Below are 26544 nucleotides of genomic sequence, written 5' to 3'. Positions count from 1 at the left end.
TTCTTTTTCTAGGCACGGGAATAAAGCTGGGCCTTAAGCAACTCGTACTGTGCTAGGCACGGTGCTAAAGCTCGGTCTGGAGTAAGGTTGGGCTCATGCTGCTGCTGCTCGGCCCATGCGAGTACAACAACTCCTCTGCCCAGCCACCGGCTTGAGCCTTTTGCACATCGGCGTCATCGTGTAGGCGCACTACGGTGCAAGCTGGGGCAGCCTGTACGCCGCGCTATCTCAAATTCTCGATTAAACATCCACACGGTGGGCCACACGCAGTCAACGCTGTAGCTCAGTACTACAACTGTACAGCTGCTCTACCAATGCTGCGACCCGAGCACGTCGTCCTGTTCCAGTGATCGTGCGTGCAGATCCGCTGAAACATCGAAACCCGCCTAGAAGCATATCTCTTCACAACATCAGGCCAACAAAATGAAATGGAATCGAGGTCACAAAATCAGGACAGGAGCATAAAGAAAACAGATCCAATCCAACTGTGTTACAGATCGTGCGTGCAGATCTTGTTCTTGTCCAGCAAACTGAATACGCCAGCAAAGCAATCTCACAACTTGAACACATACATGCAGATGCAGCACAAACATCGTGCCATCGAGTAAACCAGTGCAGATTACGTACACACAACAAAAGGGAAAAGGAATCACATTCTGAATGACAAGCATGTTAAATAATCTGCTGCTCTCCTCAGAGTACGTGGCAGGGGCATGCGCCAAAAGGCCTTCCTCTGCTACTGCACTGTAGCCGCTGCAGGGACAGACATCAAAAGGCTCCCCTGCCATACTATAGCCACAACAGGCACAGACGCCTAAGTCAGCCATACTGTCACATCTAGTCAATGTAGCAGCATGGTAGCCTGACATGTCTGTGCACTAGGATTAGATGGGTAGAGTTGTATATATAGTTTTCCACTGCAACTCAGTAAAGAAAGAAGTTTAGTTTTACCATCTCCTCTGCAGAGCTCCGTTCAACGCTGGTGCTTGTGCTTTATGTGCGCGCGCTTCGTTCTCCCTCCCTTCTTATATCTCTAGCCATAGCGTGTGGTCGGCAACGCCGGTGAGTGGTCGGCTCACCCGTGTGGGAGATCCTGGAGTCAACAAGTGGTATCAGAGCCGTACAAGCGTCGTCGCTAGACTAATCACTAGCGATGACGGACGGTTTGGAGATGGACGACAGCAGCGGCGCTGCTGTGGCTGCCCAGCCACGACAGGAGGTCGTTGTGCGCACAGTGTGGGAGGTCAGCGGCACCAGTTGGCCGACTGCTGCTGGCTTTGACAGCAACGGAGGACTGCCGCGTCCATCACCTGGACGTAAAATTAGCCTTCCTCAATGGTGAGCTGGTGGAGACGGTCTTCGTCAGGCAATCTCCGGGTTTCGTCATCAAGGGAGCGGAGCACAGGGTGCTCCGATTGCGCAAGGCGCTCTATGGGCTGCGGCAGGCCCCGTGAGCGTGGAACGCCAAGCTTGACGCAATGCTGGGCGAGCTTAGGTTCATGCGGTGCGCAACCGAGCACACGCTCTACATGTGGTGATGGGGGAAGGAAGCTCATCGACGGTCTGAGCTACCTAGTCCATACGAGGCCAAACATTGCGTTCGCCGTGGGCTACGTCAGCCGCTTCATGCATGAAGGATCCCCGAGAGGATCATAGGGCCATAGTGAAGCGGCTGCTGCGCTACGTCAAGGAGACAATGGATCAGGGGATCATTTTCTCCAAGACCAGCGGAACTGGGCTAAAACTCCCTATGTCCAGCGATGCAGACATGGTGGGGGACATCGACAGACGATGGAGCACCTCTAGCGTGCTCGTCTTCCTCGGGTCGGATCTAATCTTATGGCTGTCGCTGAAACAGAAGGTGGTGGCGTTGTCCACATGTAAGGCAGAGTATGTGGCGGCGGCCACAGCGGCGTTCCAAGCTGTGTGGATGCGCCAGACCGGTGTGGAAGCTCACCCATCAGCACTAATGGTGGACAACCAGCCCGCCATCGCTCTAGCGAAGAATTCGGTTCTCCACGACCAGAGCAAGCACATTGACATCAAGTTCCACTTCCTTAGGAACTGTGTCGATGGAGGGCAGATTGCCATCGGGTTCGTCAAAACTGATCAGCAACTCACGGATGTTCTCACCAAGCCGCTCGGTCGTCTTTGGTTAACGAAGCTGAAAAAGATGATCGGTATGGAGGAGGTTCTAGGGTTAGCAGCGGGATTAGGGGAACAATTGTGAAATAATCTATAGCTCTCCTATGAGCGCGCGGCAGGGGCAGGCGGCGAAAGGACTCCCCTATTGCTGCACTGTAGCCGCTGTAGGGGCAAGCGCCAAAAGTCTCCCCTATCGTACTATAGCCACAGCAGAGACAGGCGTCAAAGTCAGTCATGCTGTCACATCTAGTCACTATAGCAGCATGGCAGACTAATTTGTCTGTGCACTAGGATTAGATGGGTAGAGTTATATATATAGTTTCCCACTGCAACTCAGTAAAGAGAATAAGTTCAGTTTTGCCATCTTCTCTACAGAGCTCCGTCCAACGCTAGTGCTTGTGTTGTGTGTGTGTGCACGCGCTCTATTCTCCCTCCCTCTTCTACCTCTAGCCATAGCGTGTGGTCGGCAACACCGGTGAGTGGTCGACTCACCCATGTGGGAGATCCCGGGGCCAACAAAGCTTCGTAGCTCTAAGCCTCCTCTTGCCTAGTAGCCCAGGAACATGTTGACACGACGGAACAACGATAGCTTCTTCGCCTTCTTTGTCTTCGCTTGCAGGGCCATATCGGTGGGGCTGCTCTTCCCGGACGCGATCGACACCAGATGAACCGACGCAGCGGCACAACTATCTTCTTTGCCCGCACACATCGTGTCTCCACCCACGATCTCTGCACTGCAGTGCTTGATGTAGGTCTAGCTTTAGGCTTTGAAGCATCACTGGCCTTGCGGCAGTGCTTCCCGTTCTCCTCTCTCCATTTCCTCAGCTCCTGCTCCATGGCAAGCTTGCCTTCGGTCGCCCTTCCTACCCGCTCGATGGATGCGGCCAGTGCCAGCATCTGTTCTTCCAAGGCCTTGAAGATTTCATTCAGTCTTGATAAGGTGCGCGATTAGGACTCCTTTGCCGCCCCAACCTATGCGATGACAACAGCTATCTTCTCGTGCACAGGCTCTTCTGCCTGACGGGACGTGAAAGTGTAATAAAGTCTTAATTATGGGTTTTGGTGATAATGACCACGCAATTAGAGAACTAATGAGATTTATCGAGATGACAAACAGAGAATTTATATTTGAGGATGCTACACAAAATGAAGGAGCCCCAATTATAAATGTAGATGGCTACAAACTTAAAGGAGGTTTAAATTTGTTTATATATTGAATTTGAGTATAGGAAAAACCATACTATAAAGAGGGGCACAATGCTTAAGCTAATATGTGCTACCAAGTGCTCAAACAACTATATACATCCTCAAATTCACAGCCAAGATAGTCTACACTTCACTATTACCCTTACTGCCTTGCGTGGTGTGGCACTGCCGCACTTGAAGAGAGGCTCGTCCGACCCCTTGGTCGTGGGCTTCGGCTCTCCCAACCCCTTGGGTGCGAGCTCCGTCTCGCCCGACCCCTTGGGTGTGGGATCCGTCTTGCTCGACCCCAAGGTTGCGGGATCCGTCTCGCCTGACCCCAAGGTCACAGGATCCATCTCGCTCAACCCCTTGGTGTAGGATCCATCTCGCCCGACCCCATGGTCACGGGATCTATCTCGCCTGACCCCTTGGTGCGGGATCCATCTCGCTGAAGGGTCGAGATGGCGGACTAGAGGGGGGGTGAATAGTCTTTTCTAAAATTAATCACGTCGGCTAACCGAAACAAGTGCGGAATTATAACTATCGGTCTAGCCAAGACTACACCCCTCTATCTATGTTCACTAGCACCTTGCAAAGATAACAATTATGCAACAAAGGTGCCGGGTAGTTAGAGCTCTCCTAAATAATTCTAGGAGCAAGGTTACACAAACCTATGCCACTAGTACTTTAAGCAACAAGGGAGCTCCTACACATGCTAGTAAGCAAAAGCACAAAGCTAACTAAGCTTACTAGCAATGCTCAATAACAAGGCAACCAATGCCAAATTAGAGAGCGTAATTACTTAGCTACACAAACTAAGCAATATGACTAACTAGGTTACTAAAACTAAATTAGCCACGCAAGGGAGCTACTTCTATGCTACACAAGCAAGAAGGTAATTAGCAAGCTACACAAGCTATCTAATTACAAGAGCAACTACACAAGCTTAATATATATAAAAGTAATTGCAAGCTTGTGCAATGGGGATGCAAACCAACGGGAAGAACAAAGTTGACATGATGATTTTTCTCCCGAGGTTCACGTGTTTGCCAACACGCTAGTCCCCGTTGTGTCGACCGCTCACTTGGTGGTTCGATGGCTAATTAGCATCACCCGCTAAGCCTGCATGTCAGGCGCCGCAAGAACCTACCCCTTGAGTGAGGGTAGCTCAATAACATGCTTTACTAGAGTTGCTCTTCGTGGCTCCCATGGGGCGAGCACAATACCCCTCACAAGCACTTCTCCAGAGCGCCGCACAAGCTTCTTGCGCGCTTCGACGGAGACCACCACCAAGCCGTCTAGGAGGTGGTAACCTCCAAGAGTAACAAGCATCACCGGCTTGCAACTCGATCACCTAGTGCCACTCGATGTAACCTCACGATGCAATCACACTAGAATCGCTCACTCACACAATCGAATGATCACTATCAAGTATATGTGTGATGGAGGGCTCCCAAGCACTCACAAGCATGGACACTAAGTCCTTTGAGGTGCTCTCTACCAGCCATAGCCGAAGGCCACTTTTATTTATAGCCCCAAGGGCTAAACTAGTCGTTACCCCTTCACTGGGCAATGGTCAGACGGACCGGACGCTCTGGTCGTGTTGACCAGACGCTGGACCTCAGCGTCCGGTCGCCTATAGACGGCCACGTGTCCTGATTCCAACGGTCACTTGATCTAACCGGACGCAGTAGCTTTCAACTGACCGAACGCTGAACCCCCAGCATCCGGTCATTTCCAGTAAGGTACCGACCTCGACCGGACGTGTCCAGTCACACTTGATCGGACGCAGCCAGCGTCCAGTCACACTCCAGCTTCTGCGTTATCATACGTCAGCCTGACCGGACGCAGCCTGCTAGCGTCCAGTGCATTCAGATCCAGCGTCCGGTCAGTTGACCGACGCCAGCATCTTCGCGATCAACTCATTTTCATTTCTAACTTATTCACCCTTGCTCCATTCCATCTTCTCCAATGTCGATGCAACACATGCACCAACATAATCAACAATGATATGATCCACTTCATATCATCACATGATCATATTGGTTCATTGATCTTGACTCTACTTGCTCTTCACCGTTGCCATCGTCCATCGGTGCCAAGTCTTGCTCAAGCTTCACCGCCACGCGGTCCATCACTCCAAAGCCTTTGACTTGCCCTTCACGCTTGTAACTGATCCATCAAGCCAAGTCTTGTCTTGATCTTCTCCACCTTGATCACATGACTCAATGTCATGTCTCATGTGCATTTAAGCTCCTTCATCATCACATGTGTGAGCTTTGCAACATTTTCAAGCCATTTTCACCTCCATGGCATATGTTGCTCATACACATGTACCTGTGGACTAATCACCTGTGTATCTCACATAAACACAATTAGCCCACCTAAGTTGTCACTCAATTACCAAAACCAAACAAGGACCTTTCACTCGCCCGACCCTAAGGTTGCGGGATCCGTCTCGTCCGACCCCAAGGTCGTGGGCTTCATCTCGCCCGACCTCTTGGGTGTGGTGTCTGTTGTGGGCCGAGGGTATATATACCTTTCTCTTTCCTCTCCAATGGCTATCTACGATTTAAGTGACCGTTGGGGGCTGGGGGTTATATATACATTTCCCCCAAGGTCACAGGATCCATCTCGCCCTACCCCTTGGTACGAGATCCATCTCACCTGACCCCTTGGTGCAGGATCTGTCTCACCTAACCCCAAGGTCACGGGATCCATCTCGCCTGACCCCTTGGTGTGGGATCCGTCTCGCCCAACCCTAAGGTCACGGGATCCGTCTCGCCCGACTTTGAGGCCACGGGATCCATCTCACTCGACCTCTTGGGTGCGGTGTCCATTGTGGGCTAGGGGTATATATACCTTTCACTTTCCTCCCTAATGGCCATCTATGATTTAAGTGACCATTGGGGGCTGGGGGTATATATATACCTTTCTCCTTCCTCCCCAACGGTAACTAGCTCTCTTCTTCCTCACTTCAGCATGCTCAAAATAGAGCAGGAGCTCTCTCTCTCTCACTCCATTGTTGACCTCAAGCCCTCAAGCAAATCCATTGATTTCCCCATCAATCCTTGATGAAAAAGGGTCCCAAACTCGATTAGAGAGTAGCTCCATTGATTCCCAAACTCTAAAGAGGACTTGGTTCATGTTTTGACCGGCGGTTGTGTTTGTTACTCTTAGAGCTTGGCTCCTAGCTGGCTAGAGCATCGCCCATGGAGCTTGCCAACTTGTGTGGCAGTCCCGAGAGGTTTGTAACCATCTCTCAAAGCTAGTAAACTCATCCCTCATCTCAAGAGTTAAGTCTCTTGACTTGAGAACGAGGAAGGGCTAGAAAGCTCTAAGCCTTAGTGGCTAACCTCAACAACATAGAGGTAGGTAAGCCTTAATGGTGAGCCGAATCACGAGATAAATCATTATGTCACTTGTGCTTGATTTACATTACTTGCATGACATATTGTTGATTGAGGTGATTTCTAGAGTTTGAGGCTGATCTACTTGTGTGTGGTGTTCGCACCACTTTCAGCTGTTGATCTGTGATCTACTACCCTACAGGAAGCTAAAAATTTTACCCAATCTAAATTGCATTGGGTAGATTTTGAACTATGAACTAATCTCTCCTGTAGGTGCGGCAATGCCGCGCTCACAGAGCGGCAGTGCCATGGGTGAATTTAACTTCAGTTTGAGTTGAATTTTTATAGGCCTATTCATCCCCTCTAGGCGTTCTAGAGATCCTACAAGTGGTATCAGAGCTGATTACCTCGTGTGCGCTTCACCGCGTGAGGTATGGAGCCCAGGGGAGGATCTGGTGTTGTGAAGCCCATCAATGTTGATCTAGAGGATGTTGGGCTACATGACACTGATAGTAGTGAGCTTAGCGCCTCTACAGCGAGTAACTCCATGCTCCCACAGCTAGAGGCAATCGATGCCGAAAAAGCTCAAAATGAAGAAGAAAGAAAAAGAAGAAGGGCAGCTAGAAAAGGGAAAAGAGAAGCAAGAGAGAAGAAGAAGGAGCAACAGCGGTTAGAAGAGAAGAAAGCAAGAAAAGAAGAAAGCAAGAAAAGAAGAAAGAAGACTCAAGAGAGAAGGTAGAAGAAAAAGAAGAGAAGCAAGAAAGACGAAGGAACAAGAAGCAAAAGCCTCCAATACCTCTTCAAGTGAGCTATCTAGCAGCCCCGAAGATGGTGATGATGATGAGTCCTACCAAGTGCATAGCAAGAAGGACAAGAAAGGAAAGGGCAAGAAAAATGACGACAACAAATGTGCCGCCGTATCCTCTAACTATTCTTCTATATCTATGACTAACCATGATCGCAAGTCTTTCATCAATGTGCCAATGGGCAAGTTACCTCATTTCGATGGGACTAACTTTACCAAGTGGAAGCACTTGATGAGAGCCTATCTTATAGGTCTTCAACCCGGCATTTGGGAGGTTGTTTGCAATGGATTTGAGCCACCGGTTGATCCTAAGAATCCAACCATGGAAGAAATGAGAATCATCCACCTCAACGGTCAAGCTACTAGTGTGCTACTTAGTGCCTTGAATGGTGATGAGTACAATAGAGTGATTGGTGTGGATGTTGCCAAGCAAATTTGGGATACTTTGCATCTTGCACATGAAAGGGTTGACAAAGTGAGAAAAGCATGAATTGATTTGTTGATGTCCAAGCTCAACCGATTTGTTATCTTGGATGGAAAAGGGCCACAAGAGATGTTTGATAGGTTGATGACCATGGTGGGCAAGATTAGAGGCTATATTTGTGATGAGCTAGATGATCACAAAGTTGTCAAGATTATGTTGGAAGCTTATTCACCAAAAAATGAGACCGTAGTAACTCTAATTAGAGATAAGAAGAAGTTTGAGTACTTCACACCAAATAATGTACTTGAAAGGATCTTGACCTTTGACATGCAAAGAAAAGAAGCAAATAAGAGAAAGAAGCTTGGAGAATTACAAGCAAAGCTAGAAGGCATCAAAATCAACAAGGATGTAGCTCTCAAGGCCAACAAATCAAGCAAGCAAGGCTCTACAAGCAAGTCCAAGACCAACAAGCAAGCTTCCAATTAGCAAGCCCAAAGCAATCAAACAAGTTCAAGAAAGAGTATAGACCACCTCATCCTCTAGTGAGAGTGAACATGATGATGACCAATATGAGAAAGTGGATGATGTTGCTCTCTTTATGAGGAGGTTTCACAAAGGGTTGAAGAAGCAAGGGTACAAGGTAGTAAAGAGGAAGTTTCCAAACAAGAAGAGGACATGCTACAATTGTGGAAGCACCGATCATTTTATTACCAAGTGCCCACATGAGATCAAGGAGAACAAGTATAAGAAAGAGAAGAAGGAGGACAAGGCCGACCGGAGAAAGAGCAAGAAAAACATGGTAGAAGCTCACATTGGGCATGAATGGGATTCATCTATTGAAAGCTCAAGTAAAGAAGATGAGAAAGTTGCAACCATTACTATCCATGAGACATCTTCACCAAGACTCTTTACCAACATGTCCGATGATGACTACTACTCCCCTCACATTTGTCTTATGGTAAAGGGTGAGAAGGTAAAATCTAAATCCAAGGCCAAAGCTCCTCCACCTCCTAGTGATATCTCTAGTAGTGATATTAGTGATAACTCTAGTGATGATGAATCTAGTGATGAAGAAATTGATAAATTAACTAAGAACTTAGATGGAAAGACCAAACTATTCATCACTAAACTAATGGAGAACTTAGAGAGTGTCCAAGCTGAGCTAGAATCTAGAGAGAAAACTCTTATCCAACAAGAGGATCTCTACATTGCTAGCAAGGAAGCTCTTGCATTAGAGAGAAGTGAGGTGGAATCTTTGCGCAAGGCCTTGGCCAAAGAACAAGGGGACCATGCTATCACAAAGAAAGAAAATATTGCTCTCAAGAAAAAGTATTGTGACTTAGATGAAAAGCACAAAAAACTTGAGCTGCAATACAACATTCTTTGGCATAGCAACTCACATACCTCTAAGGCAAAGGATGCCTCTACTACCTCCACTAGTCAAGGTTGTGGAAAATGTTATAATATTGATTTGAATGCTTATTTCACTAACCTTGAAAACATGAAGGCAATAAGAAAAGAAATTGCTAGACTCAATGAGATCATTGACAAGGGCTGCTTGAGTGGTAAGGCTCAAGTAAGTGACAAGAAGACAAATAATTCAAAAGTGCCTCAATTCAAGCAAGGGAGACACCCCTCAATCAAGCATGGGCTTGGGCACACTGTAGGAGCCAAGATAAATAGAAGAAAGATCATAAATGGCTATGAGTGTGTCAAGTTTGAGAGGAAGGAAAGAGTTGTTACAGATTAGCCTACACAGACAACGGCAGTGCCATAGTCCAAAGTGCCAGTGCCACACCACGACAAAGCTGCAGTGAAGGCCAGTTGTGCCGCTCCCCGCAAAAATGGAAAGGCTACCAATTCTACTCCTGATCAAATTAAGTCCAAGAAGAAGGTGTTCCAGCAGAAATAGGTTTTGCAGAAGCCAAAGGAATCAGTGTGGGGCACTATGAACAAATATGCATACCAACCAAAGTTTAAACCACCTCGACAAAGCTTGACTTCATGTTTTGTTTTGAGGAACAACAGTAGTGGAAAATTGGTTGCTAAATATGTTGGAAAGGAAACCAACATATATAGGAATACTTCTATTTGGGTTCTTAAGATTCTTGTGACTAACATGTAAGGCCTCAAGTCAAATTAGAACCTAAATCAAGCAACTAAATCTGTTTTGCAGACATACTCCTCCGGTGGGTCAAGTTGGGTGCTTGATAGTGGATATACAAATCATATGACCGGAGAAAGGAGTATGTTCTCATCATATACCCCAAAGATGAACTCAAATGAAAATATTCTCTTTGGAGACAACTCTAAGGGGGATGTGATTGGTCTCGATAAAGTTGCTATAACCCTTGAGCATTCAATTACAAATATTTTACATGTTGATTCGTTAGGTTACAATTTGTTGTCTGTCTCTCAATTATGCGAGATGGGCTTCAATTGTCTCTTTATGGATAAGGGTGTGGAAGTCTTTAGAAGGGAGGATTCCTCTATTATCTTTATGGGTCATTTAAACAACAAGCTTTACCTAGTTGATTTCAACAAAAGTAAACCTAATCTTGAGACTTGTTTAGTGGCAAAATCTAGCATTGGGTGGCTTTAGCATCACCGACTAGCCCATGTTGGGATGAGGAACTTGGCCAAACTTTAAAAGGATGAACACATCCTTAGGCTAACAAATGTTCACTTTGAGAAAGATAGGATATGTAGCGCTTGTCAACCCGAAAAGCAAGTTAGCATACCTCACCTACCAAGGAGCATCATGACCATGATGCAACCATTGGAGCTCATACACATGGATCTCTTTGGATCGGTCGCCTACCTAAGTATCGGAGGTAACAAATATGGTCTTGTTATTGTTGATGATTATTCCCGTTTCACTTGGTTATTTTTCTTGTTTGATAAGTGTCAAGTTAGAGACAAAGTGAAGACTTTTGTTAGAAGAGCTCAAAAGGAGTTCTGTCTCCCCATCAAGAAAATGAGAAGCGACAATGGAACCGAATTTAAGAACACCCAAGTTGAGGAGTTTCTTGATGAAGAAGGCATCAAGCATGAGTTCTTAACTCTATACACCCCTCAATAAAATGATGTAGCAGAGAGGAAGAATCATACACTAATTGATATGGCAAGGACAATGCTAGATGAGTACAAGACGCCGAACCTCTTTTGGTGCGTAGTCGTCAACACCGCTTGCCATGCCATCAATCACCTCTACCTACACAAGAAGTTGAAGAAAACTTCATATAAGCTTCTAACCGGTAATAAACCAAAAGTGTCCTACTTTAGAGTGTTTGAGTGCAAGTGTTTCATACTTAATAAGAAACCCAAAACCTCTAAGTTTGCACCTAAAGTTGATAAAGATTTTGTTCTTGGTTATAGATCAAATGAGCATGCCTATCGTGTTTTCAACAAAACCTTTGGGAGAGTTGAAATACCGGTAAACATGACATTTGATGAATCTAAAGGCTCTCAAGTGGAGCAAGTTGATTCAAGTGTTGTAGGAAAGGAGGATCCACCATGTGAAGCAATTAAGCAATTGACTATTGGTGATATAAGACCACAAGAATACAAAGTCACTGAAGTGGAGGTTTCTCAAGCTGTTGATGAACAAAGTCCACTGACGTACTTGATGCTGAGGGGGAGCCGACCCCTGCTGTAAATTAGTAGAGCGGTAGTGCCGCACATAAGAGTGGTAGTGCCGCACTCCCTCTAACAGCAGCAGCAAGTCCAACTCTGGTTTAAGGATAGAACCTACAACCCATATTCGAGCAAGAAGATAATAAAGATCCAGAAGATGGACAAGAGGCCATTGATCATTCAAGGCTAAGACAAACAATACAACGGGATCAGCCCATTGACAACATCCTTGGGAGTCTTCAAAAAAGGGTAACAACTCATTCACATTTAGCAAACTTTTGTTAATATTACTCATTTGTTTCCTCTTTGGAGCCTCTTAAGGTAGAACAAGCACTTGGAGACCCAGATTGGGTGATGGCCATGCAAGTAGAGCTCAATAACTTCGAAAGAAACCAAGTGTGGACTTTGGTGGAATGACCCAATACCAATGTCATTGGTACCAAGTGGGTCTTCCGCAATAAGCAAGATGAGAATGGAGTGGTGACAAGGAACAAGGCAATGTTGGTTGCTCAAGGTTTCACTCAAGTAGAGGGCTTGGACTTTGAAGAAACATATACATCGGTGGCAAGACTTGAAGCAATTCGAATGCTTCTAGCCTATGCCGCTCATCACAACTTCAAGCTATATCAAATAGATGTGAAGAGTGTATTTCTCAATGGCCCTATTCAAGAACTTGTCTATGTTGAGTAACCATCGGGCTTTGAAGATCATAAGTTACCCAACCATGTCTACAAACTCTAAAAGACGCTCTATGGGCTTAATCAAGCACCAAGAGCATGGTATGAATGTCTTAAGGAATTCTTGCTTAAACAAGGCTTTGAAATAGGCAAAGCTGACCCTACCCTTTTCACTCACAAAGTTGATAAAGATATATTTGTGTGCCAAACATATGTCGATGACATAATATTTGGTAGTATTAATCATACTTTTTGTGAGGAATTTAGTAGGATCATGATGAAGAGATTTGAAATGTCCATAATGGGAGAGTTGAAGTTCTTCCTCGGATTTCAAATCAAGCAAGTGAAGGATGAAACTTTTATTAGTCAAACAAAGTACACCCATGATATGCTCAAGAAGTTTGACATGGTGAATTTTTCTCCTGAGGTTCACGTGTTTGCCAACACGTTAGTCCCCGTTGTGTCGACTGCTCACTTGGTGGTTCGGTGGCTAATTGGCATCACCCGCCAAGCCCACACGTTGGGCACCGCAAGAACCTACCCTGAAAGTGAGGGTAGCTCAATGACACACTTTACTAGAGTTACTCTTCATGGCTCCCGCGGGGCGAGCACAATGCCCCTCACAAAGCTCTTCTCCGGAGCACCGCACAAGCTTCTTGCGGGCTTTGACGGAGACCACCACCAAGCCATCTAGGAGGTGGAAACCTCCAAGAGTAACAAGCACCACCAGCTTACAACTCGATCACCTAGTGCCACTCGATGCAACCTCACGATGCAATCGCACTAGAATCGCTCTCTCACACAATTGCATGATCACTATCAAGCATATATGAGATAGAGGGCTCTCAAGCACTCACAAGCATGGACACAAAGTCCCCTAAGGTGCTCAGCATCAGCCATGGCCAAGACCACCTTCTATTTATAGCCCCATGGGCTAAACTAGCCGTTACCCCTTCACTGGGTAAATTTCGGGACAACCGGACGCTCCGGTCGAATAGATGCTCGCCACATGTCGCCTCCATTCAAACACAGTCACTCGATCTCAATGGTCAAGTGATGACCGAACACAGCTGCTCAAACTGACCGGACACAGCAACCCCAGCGTCCGATCGTTTCTAGTAAGGTACCAATAGCGACCGAACACGTCCGGTCGGTCACGATCGGACGCAGCATCAGCGTCTAGTTCTTCTCCAACTTCTCTACGTTGCTTACGTCACTGTACGTCAGCCTGACCGGATACATCCTGCCAGTGTCCGGTCACTTCCAGCGCCAGCGCCAGCGTCCAGTCGAAGACCGACGCTTGCACTCTCTCGGCCATCATTGACCAGACACAGGACCCTAGTGTCCGGTCACCATGTGACCAACATCTGGTCCACTCTGTGAGACCCTATCTTTTCTATATAGGGCACCGGTGGCACCATCGGACTGTCCGCACTCTACGGGCGAACACTCCACCGGTGAAGTTATGAACCCTTACCCCCGTTCCTTCACCGAGTTGATCCACATCAACTCCAACTTCATATCCTTTATAAATATGCCAACACCACCATGTGTTTATGTGTTAGCATTTTCACAAACCTTTTTCAAAGGATTAGCCACTCAACTTGCCACGCCACTCAATCCTAGCAATGATGCAAAGTTAGACCACTCGAGTGGCACTTAGATGACCAATATGCAAACAACTTTGCCCCTTTTGATAGTATGGCCATCTATCCTAAACCCGGTCATCAACTTCTCTACACACCTATGACCGATGAAATGAAATGCCCTAGGTTATACCTTTGCCTTGCGCATTCTATTCCATCTCCTCCAATGTCGATGCAACACATGCACCAACATAATCAACAATGATATGATCCACTTCATATCATCACATGATCATATTGGTTCATCGATCTTGACTTCACTTGCTTTTCACCGTTGCCTTCATTCATCGGCGCCAAGTTTTGCTTAAGCTTCACCACCACGCAGTCCATCGCTCCAAAGCCTCCAACTTGCCCTTCACGCTTGCAACCGGTCCATCAAGCCAAGTCTTGTCTTGATCTTCTCCACCTTGATCACATGACTCAATGTCATGTCTCATGTGCAATGAGCTCCTTCATCATCACATGTGTGAGCTTTACAACATCTCCAAGCCATTTTCACCTTCATGGCATATGTTGCTCACACATATGTACCTGTGGACTAATCACTTATGTATCTCACATAAATACCATTAGTCCACCTAGGTTGTCACTCAATTACCAAAACCACACAAGGATCTTTCAAACTCTCATGCCAACCAATGGACATCTTGACCTCAACATTGAAGGGAAAGCCATGGATACCAAGGTATATCGTTCCATGATCGTCTCTCTATTTTATTTGTGCGCATCTAGGCCTGATATTATGCTTAGTGTGTGCATGTGTGCTAGATTTCAAGCTAACCTGAAAGAGTGTCACTTAGTGGCCGTTAAGAGAATCTTGAGATATTTAGTACACACTCCTAACCTTGGTTTATGGTATTTTAAGGGCTCTAAGTTTGATCTACTTGGGTATTCGGATTTCGATTACGCCGGTTGCAAAGTAGATCGAAAAAGCACTTTGGGGACATATCAATTCCTTGGACGATCCCTAATGTCTTGGAGTTCTAAAAAGCCAAATTGTGTAGCTCTTTCCACTGCCAAGGCTGAGTACGTTGTGGCCGGTGCATGTTGTGCCCAACTACTTTGGAAGAGGCAAACTCTTCGTGATTTCGGATGTCATTTTACTAAAATCCCATTATTATGTGACAATGAGAGTGCCATTAAGCTTGCAAACAATCCCGTAAGCCACTCTAGAACCAAGCACATAGATACCCGTCATCATTTCTTGAGAGACCACGAAACTAAAGGAGATATCAAAATTCACCATGTGAGCACCGAAAAGCAACTAGCTGATATCTTCACAAAGCCCCTCGACATGTCAAGGTTTTGTGCTTTGCATAGTAAGCTAAATATACTTGATTCTCGTAACGTGGTTTAAATTTTAGCTTGCCTCTATTTGATAAACTAGTATCGAGGCAAAAGAGTTGAAAATTTTTATATTATGCATGAAAATGATTTATAAAAGGCAACTTATGTATCATGATCATGGTTTGTATTGATTATTTATTTCTAGTCATGGTATATAAGTGATATGTGTTCATATCTTATATAGAGAGAGTCATATAGATTATAGCTAACTCCCACTGTTTTGGAGAGTGCGGTAGTGCCGCGCCTGCTGTGCGGCAGTGCCGGGCTAGGCATGCGGCAGTGCCGCACTTTGAATCTCAATTAAGATTTGACCCAAAATGGTTTCACTGCGGGGCTTATTTATTCTTTCTCTTATCCTCAGGTCCACAGTAACTTCTTTCTCTCTCTTTACCTCGACGCCGACGCCCGCGCCTCTCTCTCCTCTCGCGCCCGCGCCATCGCCGTCTCTTGGGAGTGTGTTGCCGGTCTCTGGCTGTGCCACGGCAGCTACCAGCCCTCCCTCAATGTCGCTAATGGCTGCTACTACCCCTGGCCCGAGCAGTTTATTCTCTCTCCTCTCCCATCCTCGTTTGAGAATATGGAGCACGAAGATATTGACCGAAGGGGGAAAAGAAAGATGAATGAGCAAAGAGACAAGGATCCACCTCACCGTGGTCGAGGGAGGTCAACAACAGCAAGCAGTAGTGCAGCTCCAAGGGAACTTGGCGACAGGGGGAGGCGCGAGTAATACATTGAAGATGAAGAGAGGCTGGATATGACAGGTCATACCACTGATACCATTCCTGACACCCCACAACATCTCTCTGAGTTTGATAGCAGATACATGAGAGATTTTGAGGATGAGATTATCATGAGCCTCCAGATGTCTCCCGCCAGCATGCAGTTGCTAACTATTCTAAGAGTTGGAAGCTGGTGGAAGAGGCGAGGGGAATCAATCCATATGCAGTGCGCAAGGATTTGGGCATTGATTACATATTTTGGAATAAGTTTCATTCCAACTTTTATGCCACTGCCATTCTTGCATCCAAGAAAACCAAGATCACCAAGATGCAGTACATTGATTGGGATAAAATGTAGGAGGAGCCTGAGTTTGACAAGGTAATCAAAATTTGTGATAGGTTCCAGCTTTCAGACATCATGGGTTTCCAGTATAACTAGAATGAGGTCCTTGCATAGTTTCATGCCACATACTTCTATGACCAGACCTCTGATGAGACTCACTGGATGACTGATGGTCGACACTATCGAGTCGACTTTATCACTTTTAGCCGGATTCTTGGCTTTGGGGAGGAGCACAGAGGTTATAATTACATTCATGATGAGCCTCAAGCTGAGATCCGTGACATCAGTTACATGTGGAGAGATAGAAGGATTGCAGATGGCAAGAGGAGTGGTCTACACAGCTTCTATTACATCCTCAACAACCTCATCAGGAACACCATCAACCCAAAGGATGGAGCAGCCTCAGATATTAATGGCTATGTGGGAAATATGTTGGCTAGATTTGCTCTAGGTGGGGACATGTTCAATGTCCCTAGATTTATGTGGACTGAGTTAAGATTTGCAGTGGAGGATGGGAGGAGGAGCTGCCCTATGCCCCTTACCTCATGTTCATGATTGAGAGGATCACTGGATTTTATTTTTCAAAGGATAGGATGCACATCGTCTATAAAATTGAGAAGACTCAGCCAGTTGTAGCTACTCAGAGAGCGGGGAGATCTCATGCTCATGTAGACATCCCTGAATCTTCCCGCTCTAGGTCTCGCAGAGGAGGCAAGATGAAGAAGTTTGGCAAGTGGTTGAAGGCAATCTTCGGCAAGTGCACCTATGCAGCTGACAGAGCGTATGAGACACAGCTTGAGCAGCGTCAGCAGCATGGACATGACCTTCCACCACTTCCTCCTATTCCACCTCCTCTATAGTATGACCTTCCGAGTCTCTCCGACACAGATTCAGATGATGAGAATGATGATGAGGAGGAGGAGCAGCAGGGACGAGCAGCAGATTGGGATGAGACCCTAGAGGGATACCATCAGAGACAGGAGCCCTATTCCACTCATCAGGGCCACTACTTACCGTTAGGGCCGTGCACATATTGACTTCAATGACGATGATGGCGATGGTAGTGCCAGGACTGCTGTAGGAGGTGATGATATTGATTGGACAGACATCCAGGCAGATGACGAGTAGGTGTCAATCTTTCTTCTTTTCTTCTCTTTTTGGTGATTTATGCCAAAGGAGGAGAAAATTAGAGGGGTCAACAACTTTTCAACGCCATGGTTAGCAGCTGCGCTTCTTGTCCTATTCGATGAGTGTTAGTCTTCGCTAGGTGGAAAGTTTGAGAGTCGCTCAAAACTCTAAATTATGAAATAATGCTACTATTTGACTCTTTGTGTGGGTTATGGACATATATTAATCTATGTTGTTGCTTATGATATAATTGTGCTAGAATGTATATCTTTATATGTATCACATGTTGTGTGGTGTCTGTTCTGATCTGTGTTGTTACAGCAAGTGTGGTAGTGCCGCACCCAGCTGCAACAAACAAACCATGTCGTACATAAACCGTCATTTGCATCACATTTTACATACCTGACACAGTATGCATGCATGTAGGAGGAGCCCCATCACTTTCACTAAAATGTGAATCTTGGCTTCTTATGCCAATTTGAGAATTCAATTCTCTATTGATATACTTAGGGGGAGGCTCTACACCCATGGCTCGAAAGTCAATATTTATTTCATATCTTTTGTAAGCTCTAATTGAGTTGTCATCAATCACCAAAAAATAGAGAGATTGAAAGTATAATTAAGCCTTAATTGTGGGTTTTGGTGATAATGACCACGCAATTAGAGAACTAATGAGATTTATCGAGATGACAAGCAAAGAATTTATATTAGAGGATGCCACACGAAACGGAGGAGCCCCCCATTATAAATGTAGATGGCTACAAACTCAAAGGAGGTTTAAATTTATATATTGAATTTGAGTATAGAAAAAGCCATACTATAAAGGAGGGGCACAATGCTTAAGCTAATATGTGCTACCAAGTGCTCAAACAACTATATGCATCCTTAGATTCACAGCCAAGACAGTCTACACTTCACTATTACCCTTACTGTCTTGCGTGGTGCGGCGTTGCCGCACTTGAAGAAAGGCTCGCCCGACCCCTTGGTCGCGGGCTCCGGCTCTCCTGACCCCTTGGGTGCGAGCTCCGTCTCGCCCGACCGCTTGGGTGCGGGATCCGTCTCGCCCGACCCTAAGGTTGCGGGATCCGTCTCGCCCGACCCCTTGGTGCGGGATCCGTCTCGCCCGACCCCAAGGTCGCGGGATCTGTCTCGCCCGACCCCTAGGTGCGGGATCCGTCTCGCCCGACCCTAAGGTCGTGGGATCCGTCTCGCCCGACCTCAAGGCCACAGGATCCGTCTCGCCCGACCTCTTGGGTGCGGTGTCCGTTGTGAGCTAGGGGTATATATATACCTTTCACTTTCCTCCCTAACGGCTATCTGCGATTTAAGTGACCGTTGGGGGCTGGAGGTATATATACCTTTCCCCTTCCTCCCCAACGGTAATCGGCTCTCTTCTTCCTTACTTCAGCACGCCCAAAACAGAGTAGGAGCTCTCTCTCTCTATTGTTGACCTCAAGTCCTCAAGCAAATCCATTGATTTCCTCATCAATCCTTGAGGAAAAAGGGTCACAAACTCGATTAGAGAGCAACTCCATTGATTCCCAAACTCTAAAGAGCACTTGGTTCACATTTTGACCGGCGGTTGTGTTTGTTACTCTTGGAGCTTGACTCCTAGCCGGCTAGAGCGTCGCCCGTAGAGCTTGCCAACTTGTGTGGCAGCCCTGGGATGTTTGTAACAATATCTTGAAGCTAGTAAACTCACCCCTCGTCTCAAGAGTTAAGTCTCTTGACTTGAGAACGAGGAAGGACTGGAAAGCTCTGAGCCTTAGTGGCTAACCTCAACAACGTGGAGGTAGGTAAGCCTTGGTGGCGAGCTGAACCACGGGATAAATCACTGTCACTTGTGCTTGATTTACATTACTTGCATTACATATTGTTGATTGAGGTGATTTTTAGAGTTTGAGGCTGACATACTTGTGTATGGTGTTCCCACCACTTTCAGTTGTCGATCTGTAATCTACTACCCTGTAGGAAGCTAAGAAATTTATCCAATCTAAATTTCGTTGGGTAGATTTTGAACTGTGAACCAATCTCTTCTACAGGTGCGGTGGTGTCGCGCTCACAGAGTGACAGTGCCGCGAGTGAATTTGACTTCGGTTTAAGTTGAATTTTTACAGGCCTATTCACCCCCTCCCCCTCTAGCGTTCCAGAGATCCTACGGGACTTCTGAATCAGAGACGTGTAGTCATCCAAGTCAAGCGTGATCATCTGAGAGGAGCCTTGTTTGACGTTCACGGCAACCTTGCTGTCCTCCAATGCTCTCAGAGTATTGAGCGCCAGCCTCTCGGACTCTTTTGCCGCCTGTATGTCCCTCAGGACTGCTTCAAGCCTGAATTCCATAGTGCTCAGAGCAGCCTTCGCTTGCTCCACTTCTTGGTCTTTCTTAGCTCCTCCTGAGCCTTGGTAGCAATGACCTTAGCCTCGTCAGCTTCCTGGGATGCATCTTGCAGAACTTTGTCCATTCTATCTCGGCACTCCTGTGCCTTGGCATGGACTGCTTGAAGTTCCTGCTATGACAGTTCAATGTTCATCTTGAGAGATTGGGTGGTTATGGATGCCATCGCTCCCACCTGTTGAGTGGCGGCAAGTGCTGCTCTCTCTTTGTTCAATTGTGATTTTAGCAATGCAGCTGTAGCTTTCTGAGCACATAATTCATCTGTCACCTTCGCTATGCTTTTCCTGTGCTCCTCGAGCTCTTTCTTTAACATAATGATGACTTCTTGCATGGGTTTATGAGTTCCACTTTCTTGTTCTCGTGCTTCCCCGATTAGCTTTGCCCCCAAACAAGTGGCTAGCTCATTCTTGAGATTGAGCAACATGATGGCTGACGTATCATGCTTTGATTGCAATTCTTGAAAAGAACAAAGGTCCAAGCTGATCTGATTCAGCTCTTTGTTTGATTTCCTGAGATCCTTTTCCCATGCAAGGCAATCCTCATCACGTGCCATTAACGTGTTCTTCTTCCGTTCTTCAGCATCCTGGCACGTGGCGTTAGCCAAATCAAACACTTCCTTTAGTCTTTGGAGCTCTATGGTGAGCTCCTCTACTTCTTTCTCTGCGTCTTTGGACATTGTGAAGGCTGCCTGAGCTTTGCTAATGGAACTATCTGTTTCGATCAACAAAGAATCATAATCCATCTGCACTTTTCCCAACTCATCTTTCACTGGCATCACTTTGGCAATCAATGCTTTGCTTCGTTCTTGAATATTATTCAGCATCTCTCCAACCACAGCACTATCATTACAGGCAACTCCCTCCATCGCTTGTAAATTAAATTGAACTAACTCCAAGTCCTCCATGACATCCACCTCTTCAGTTTCTTCCCTCTCCAGGACATGTTTCATCTCATTGATAAGCTGCTTTGTTCTCTCAAGCTCATTTAATACCGATAACTTTGAAGCCTCTGCAGCTTCTGCTTGATGTTTACATTCTGAAATTTCGTTCTTCAGCTTATCAAGCTCAGTATGGTCACTCTCCTGCTTATAGAAACAAACGAGAGTATGTCACAGAGTTATAACAGTTACAGTACATATGAATGTTGTTTGGCGCTTATGAGATCTGTGGACGACCAGTGGCTTATCTTCTTTCACCCTTTCCAGGATGGCAGGCGGTGTTTCACAAGTAACTTTACCAGAATCAATACAGGAAGCCTCATCCTGGACCCCTTCAATTAACCTAAGCGTGGAGTATGAAGCTGCACAGACATTTACTTCTGAAGCATCCATTGTGATAGAATCATCTTTGGCTTCCTTTGATTCATAAGCTCTGCTAGAGGAAGTTAGAAAGCGTTCAGGAACTTCATTGGTTGATGTCAATTCACCACCGTCTGCTTTTGGTGAAAGGGCAACATAATCACCACAAGGAACATTTTGTTCAACTGAAACTTCTTGCAAATTGCCTTTCTTGTCAGTCAATATGAGGCTTATAGGGCATTCTTGCTGCTTTGACGCCTCGAACATGCAGCTGGCTGTGTTTGAATCATCTTAGGCTTCCATTGGTTCATTAGCTTTGCTAGAGGAAGATGGAATACCATCATGAACTTCAACAGAGTATGGCAATTCACTGCTGTCCACTTTTGGTGAAAGGTTGATAGAAACACCGCTAGGAATCTTCTGCTCAACTGAAATTTCTTGCAAATTGCTTTTGTTCTCAGCCAATACAAGGCCCAGAGGATGTTCTTGCTGCAACGATGCCACAAAATTGGCACTTACTGTCTTCTGAAGGTTATTACTATCGTCTTCATCAGTACCTTCAATTAGATTAGGCCCTACTGAACTTTGCAAAGATTTTGTTGAAGAGACAATGTGAGATGAATCAGCCCCTTCGATCTTCTTGTCCGCCATCCTTTCAAGCCGCAGCTCAACAAATTTGTTACTAACTGAAGAAGAAACATTGAAGATAAGAATCAGGATGGGCAACAAAACAGTCAAAGCCTAGACTTGTGTCACAATTGATTTTACAAAAGAAACAAGTGCACAACAAGAAGCTTGTATTTCACCAATGTGAATCTAAAACGTCAATTTTTTTTTGAACGTAGTAAAATGTTAATTTATTGATCAAATTGATGCAGATAATGAATCACAGTACTGCATTACTGAATAATTATCCTTCATCTATGAAGGCTCTCAAACAGGAACATTCAGGAATGATCAGAATTGAGAACTAGATAAAATTTTGTCCATCGTGCATAATCATCATTATAAGCCAAAAACCATTGACCTGATTATTTGTCAGGTTATAACTTTTTCTAGCTAACTATCATGGCTCAACAATGAGTATATGATTATTGGAAACATATGAATACCCCCATGGTATTTTTTTTGCCATGAAATCTAAGCAAACACAATGCAAAACACAATAACCAAAAGAACATCACAAAAGAACTCGTGAAACAAATAATCAGAACAGTAAAAAGAAAGCAAAGGCATTAAAAAACAACAAATGAAAAAAAGGAAAGTATACGAAAGACTACATGAATCAGAAAATAAATCAAATTATAAATACAAAAACATAATCTGGAACTTACTCAAGACACTTGAATACCCCAGGAGAATATTAGAGCTAGAACAGGGGATTTTGGCAATGTATGCATGCTGACATGCTGTTTCAGGAGAAGACTGGAGGCAGGGCAGAGACTTGAAGCGGTGGAGAGCAATTTGGGAGGGGGAATACAAATATAATAATAACAGGAGAAGACTTGGACTCATTCCCTAATCTAGTAATCTAATACTTATTTTGATTTATTTCTGTACTTTATTCTTTATACATAGTTATTGATGTTGGTGCCATTGGCACGAGCTGGATGGCCTAAGGAAATTCTGTGCTACCATGAAGCAAAGACAGCTGGAGGACCAGCCCACAGCCCAGGATATACAAATGTTACAGAGGATCATGGTGTCAATATGAGGATAGAGGAAACTGGAGGCCATGGAAATCTGCATTCATGATTCTTCCATTGTGCTGCTGTTTCTTGAACCGATACTCTTCCAGCTGCTGCAATTCTTAGTGCAGTAGTAATTTGTATAACTTAAATCTTCAGTACAATGCGAAGTTTTATTACATTATCATAACATAGGAGATTCAGGGGTACATGTACGTCTAAACATTCAAGGAAAGGGAAAGCTCGTTTCAGAAGTTTAGAACATAGGTTATCTCTTGCCTGTAGCGTTGCTAAAGGAGCAGAAGGTTAAATTCGTATCGCAAAATAGATCACCTGGACAGTGATGGCAGAATCTCAGTCCAAGGTCTATGGCATATTTTGTAAATAGAAGTATAAGAAAGCTAGTAGTGTTTGTCCGTGAAGCTTAGGCCACAGAGATCAAACACATTAGGCATGACAATATCTCTAATTAAGACTAAAGACTCAGGAAGAGTTTTGCTATTCTCTAATATCCTTCCAGCATTGACGAGTTTCACATAATTGTTGGTTCAAAACCTGCTATAATTTGTCATCACTAAATGTAAACAAGGGTTCACAGTTCACTGCACAGAATCAATAGTGTTTGCTTGTGGAATTGCCATAATAGATATGTTATATAGAAAATGCTCATGCTTCTAAATAGTGCGTTCCACTGGTTGGGGAGGAAGCATCATGGTCTACACTTCCACAGCTCCGTCAAACTGGGAGAATGGCAATGGTCTTCATATCAGCAATGTTTTCTCTGAAAACAGGTTGCCAAGTATCATTAAATCCTGGAGTTCAGGTTGCTGCACCAAATGGCAAAGTAATGCCTAGTGAGTCTGCATGTCTAACATGTGCGTACTCCATCTAAGGACAAATCTTTAACTTCTGATTTCAGACTACTGGAAGTACAATGCTATGACATCATCTTAGGGGCTGATTGGATTTATGTTCACAGCCCTGTTGCCTGTTGGTCTTAATTTTCAAAGATTGAGGAATTTATCTTCCATTAAATCTAATAATCTAATATGAATTATTCATACTCTGAATGAATAACTCGTTAAGATGTGTTGCAAAATAGAAATTACTTGATGTCGTAGATTTTGTAATATATAAGCAAAGATAATAACAATAATAATTGTATTCTAAAAATAAGCCACCTTATGAGTCTTGAGAGAGAATTATCATATAATATTTGTTTTTGCAACGGTGCAGTTGAAGATGTAGTATTCAAAGTGATGATACAGGTTAACACTTAACAGTATATATAGGAGGAAAAGATAGTGGCAAGCACTTGTTAAGAAATTACAATTAAATACAACATTTTATCTATGTGTAGAATCTCAGTTTTTTTCAAAAGGGATTTGGATTTGATGAAACAATGACAATTAGTAGTTCCATATGGTTGCAGATGAGCAGAACAAAATGATCCTCCTATACATCTAGGAGATCAAGAACCCCAAAAGACAAGTCTTAGTCTACATCAACAATAATGGATGATGAGATGAACAAAGCATTAAATAACAAGTCCTGACAATCAGCACAATCTGCAAGGCATCTTGAAGTTCAGAGGGCGCAATAAAATATCAAGATATCAGCTATCAACTGGATGGGGAGTAGGGATTAACTTAGCCCAGCACACTAGTTATTCTCAAGATATTTTCCAAAAAATTATTAAAAAACAGTAGACCGCGACTTGCAATGCCTGTGGCTAAAAACTGAAGATTATATTGTGTTCCGATAGCTAAGCATTTGTTATTCACTTATACCTGACATTGGACCTATTTGAAAGTACCAATACATATTTTATTCTATAAGAATAGAATGTATGAGAATAGAATTCTCTTTCGCGTAGCAAAGACATTCTATGGAGTGTATAATGACATGTTGGGAAACTCCAAAAATGCAGGCACTAGCTTCTGGAACCCCTATGAAACCAACAGGCTGCAAGCTTGAAACTAATTGTTGAAAATAAGAAAAATGGTGTGATGCAGAACAATCTTAGCTAATTCAAACGCATATGTCCGTGTTGCAGTACTAATAATAGTTTTTGAAAAGGAAGATAATTTTATTCCTCCCTAGCTTTACTGCTGGTGCAAGCGGTAGAGTCTTACCGCCTATGACCGGAAGGTCCCGGGTTCGAGTCGCGGTCTCCTCGCATTGCACAAGCGAGGGTAAGGCTTGCCACTGACACCCTTCCCCAGACCCCGCACAGAGCTGCACTGGGTACGCCCTAACTTTACTGCTAGCACACCCAGGGTATCAGAGATAAGAGATTTCACCAAAGGCTCAGAGTCCATCCCTTATTGTGGGTACCACACTAACATTTCATGATGTAAGTTGATTTGAGAAAGGGTGCTGTAATGGATACACGGCAAACAGTACATCTGATAAGCCTGAACTAATGTAACTTGATGATTTCAGAATAACTTCTACATGGCAAGCTCAGACCACCGATGTTAACTCAAAATAAAAGGTCAAGTGCTAAGACATGTCAGCAAAATGTACCAGTCTCATTGCAAATTAAGATGCTCAAAATGACCAAGACATAATAGTGTAATAACCACCATAATCTGAGGCACAGATAAATGGGTGATCTCAATCCGTAATCTCCATTCGCACACATCTATTCCACAAACTAATAACCTGATCATGTTAATGAGCAGCAGCTCTAAATCAGGTTGTACAAACCTTCATCCAATCACCCCTGTACTGCTCAAATGAACAATCTAAAACAAACCAGAGAGGAAGCAATGCTAAGTGCCTTCACCCCCAAAAGGCCTATAAAATACAGTACAGAGTAAGAGCTATGCAATCAATTTTAATTTTAAGCCAGCAACATTTATGTGGATCATGTACAAGGTCCCAAATTAAGTTCAATGGAAATCCAGGGATAGACACTTCTCATTATCTAACATTTTAAATTTGAACCATACCTGCGAGCTCTGCACTTGTGACTTGAACTTGGAGATATTGGACTCCTGCAGCATCTCATTCTGCAAAAAGCCAAGCAAGACCACCAGATGAGGAAGACAATTAACCAACACTCAGAAACAACCAGCCGCGTAATGTCAAAGAGCTACCTCTGCATCTTGGTCTTGGAGACAAAGGACTCGGAGATGCTCTCGAGGCTGTCGTTGAGGACCTCCGTGGTTGCGGAGGTGATCGCCTCCGCCTGCTTGGTGGGCACGCCCTGCGACTCCAGCTTCCTGACCTGCAGGCGCACCAGCATCTGCAACTGGCCGGAGCATTCCTCCGAACACCTCACGGGGGCGCGCCCAGCATTGGCGGAAGCCGAAACGGGACGGGAGTATGGTAAGAGGAGACCCCGGAGGCTTGGCTTAACAGGGCGAAATTATCTAACTTCTACCATTCAATTGTTTCATAAAAAAAACACGTATAAAGGAGAAAATTGCAATTATAGGATGCGAAACAACGCGTTTCGTTATTATAGGACTTCAAACATCAATTTCGCTAAAACGACTCTTAAACGTTGACACTTTGTTATACGTGACATTTGGTCTTTTTATTTACTTTTTTCAACTAAAATACATGTATTTTGTCATGATATGCGGCCGCTCGCCTGACCTGCCTGGCTGACCGCGGTCTGGGCTGGCTGGCCGTCCGCGCCTGGGCATGTCTGGCCGCCGCTAGGGCATTGCTGGCCGCTGCCTGGGCCTGGCGTACCTGGCGTGCTATTACATCAGTGGGAGCTACTGGACGCAGGAGTACGACTAC

General features: G+C 44.9%; 1 pseudogene; it reads right to left on the bottom strand.

The window, feature by feature from the left end:
- Positions 1-2692: 2692 nt before the first annotated feature.
- LOC136468397 (protein WEAK CHLOROPLAST MOVEMENT UNDER BLUE LIGHT-like 1) lies at positions 2693-26101 on the bottom strand (annotated as a pseudogene).
- Positions 26102-26544: the final 443 nt, after the last annotated feature.

This window comes from Miscanthus floridulus, chromosome 1 (genome assembly GCF_019320115.1).
Source record: "Miscanthus floridulus cultivar M001 chromosome 1, ASM1932011v1, whole genome shotgun sequence".
In the NCBI taxonomy this organism is placed as follows: Eukaryota; Viridiplantae; Streptophyta; class Magnoliopsida; order Poales; family Poaceae; genus Miscanthus; species Miscanthus floridulus.
This window is presented reverse-complemented; position numbering and strand designations above follow the sequence as displayed.